Source organism: Gossypium hirsutum, chromosome A01 (assembly GCF_007990345.1).
Source record: "Gossypium hirsutum isolate 1008001.06 chromosome A01, Gossypium_hirsutum_v2.1, whole genome shotgun sequence".
Lineage (NCBI taxonomy): Eukaryota > Viridiplantae > Streptophyta > Magnoliopsida > Malvales > Malvaceae > Gossypium > Gossypium hirsutum.
Window position 1 is genome coordinate 35,791,531 of NC_053424.1, and position 2,368 is coordinate 35,793,898.

Genomic DNA, 2,368 nt, shown 5'->3' on the forward strand with positions numbered 1-2,368 from the left:
AGAGCTACCGTCTCAAATTCTCCAAGTTTTCATTTTTTTGGACAGGATATCATTCATGAATTTGACATAGTTTGGCATTTGCTCAACTGCTTCAACCAACAGGATGATGATATGAAGTTGTTTGAGTACGTCTATGAACTTCTTGAATTGAATCTCCTGCTTCTACTTTTGAAGTCTTTGAGGGTAGGATGGTGGTGGTTTCTTTATTGGAACTGGTTGATTCATCTTCTATGGCAATTTTGCATCTAACGGAGTTGTTAGTTGATCAAAATTAGCTGGTTCAGAAGTTACCTTGTCTAATTTTGCAGATTTAGGTTCCGGTGAAACTAGAATTTCAACACTTGGTTGAACTTCCTTTGATTCTTGAGCATCTGTTGGCTCCTTTTCAACTTCGACGGTGTTGGACTCTAATGTCTTTTCACTCCTTAATGTCAATGCTTTACAATGCTCCTTCCTTGGATTCCTCAAATTCTCTGTATCACTAGGTAAAACACCTTGTGGTCGGTTTCTGAGTTCAGTAGCAAGCTAGCCCACTTAATTCTCCAAATTTTTTAGAGTGGCGTTATTTTTTGCCATGTATCAATAAATTCTCTAAGCTGTTGGATGATTCAGCTTGAGCTGGTTTCTGAACTTGTTGGGGGAAACTAGGCGGCTGGGTTGGTCTAGGTTAGGGTTAAGTGTTGCTGGTTCCAGCCCCTTGGTCACTCCAAGAAAAATTGGGGTGATTTTGCCACAATGTGTTATAGAAATTGGATTGCAGTCTTTGCCTTCCTCAATTTTGGTTCTAGTTCCCCATGTAATAAATGGATTCTGGGTTTGATGGACATTCTTCGAATAAATGTCCTTCCCCATAATAAACACAGGCTATACTTTCAAATTGATTTGGTGGTTGTGCTGCAAAACTATTAGACCCATTAGTAGTAAGATTTTTTAACATTGAGGGTATTGATGATACCTGAGATGAGAGTGAAGTAAGAGCGTCTACTTCATGTATTCTAGCAACTCATCTTCTTGACACTACTCGATTGGTTGGTCATTGGTAATTGTTGCGGACAATCCTCTCAATGATTTCATACGCCTAATTATAAGACTTAGAAAGGAGAGCACCGTTAGCAGAAGCGTCCACTACCATCCTCATGTGAGCATTGAGACTATTATAAAATGTCTCAAGTTGGATGCAAAGTGTGATTCCATGATGAAGGCACTTCCGTAATAATTCTTTGTACCTTTCGCATGCCTCATACAAGGACTTATCATCTATTTGTTGGAAAGCAGTGATCTCGTTCCTCAGCTTAGCATTCTTGCTAGGCGGGAAATACTTCATGATGAATCTTTCTGCTAACTCTTGCCATGTGGAAATTGAATTTGGTGGCAATGAGTTCAACCAGGTTCGAGCTCTTTTCCTTAGTGAATATGGGAACATCTTTAATCGTAATGCATCTTCGGGTACTCCGACTAATTTGAAAGAATCGCTCACCTCCATAAATAGTCTTAAGTGTAATTGAGGATCTTCGGTAGGCATTCCACTGAATTGGCCCACTGTCTAAAGCATCTGGAACATTACTGGCTTCAGCTCGAACTGTTGTACCTCAATTTAAGGTCTTCTAATACCTTGATTAAGATCATTAAACACTAGCACGGCATATTGTCTTAAAGCTCTATCCCTATCATCAGCAATAAGGATAGGATTTTGAGCAGGGTTTGCTCTGTTTCCTTGATTCAAATTTTCGAAATTCATCTCTTCGGTCCTTCTCTGACTTGCTTGTCTTCTTTGCTGTCAGAAAGTTCGTTCAATCTCAGGGTCTACAGAGAGTAAATCGATTATTCGGTCAATACCCATAAACACCTGAAATAATCACAGAAAGATTAATTAAGTTAGAATTTAAACATAAAATTAAACCAAAATGAAATACTAACAAATTCGCAAATAATGACTTTTTAAAACAGTCCCCGGCAACGGTGCCAAAAACTTGGAACGATGGAAATCTGCAAGAGTACACAATTGCAACTAGTAATAAAGTGATAAGTAAATGTCGAGTTATTGTACCCACAAGGACTGTGAAAAGAACTATTTATGAATGTTATTTAGAACACTTTGGTGAAGAAAAATATTTTGTTTGAAGAGGGTGATTAAAAACTAAGATTTTAAACTAAGTAAACTAAATAAATAAATCTCAAATGCATGATTTCAAAATACGAGTTTAATCAAGATGACATAATTGTGTTAGATGAATTACATTTCTTTAACTTACAATTATTAAACTCATGTTTATGTTGTTATGAATAAATTCATGACAACTCGGTAATTTGCTAACTTATGAACATACTCACCTACAAAACTCTATTCATCTCTTGGACATATCTCTAT

General features: G+C 37.0%; 1 non-coding gene across 1 annotated transcript; it reads left to right on the forward strand.

Annotated features, from left to right (window-relative positions):
- The first annotated feature begins 1,187 nt into the window (after positions 1 to 1,187).
- LOC121207614 (small nucleolar RNA R71) lies at positions 1,188 to 1,294 on the forward strand. Its single transcript, XR_005902715.1, has one exon. It is a non-coding gene; the product is annotated as a small nucleolar RNA R71 (small nucleolar RNA).
- Positions 1,295 to 2,368: the final 1,074 nt, after the last annotated feature.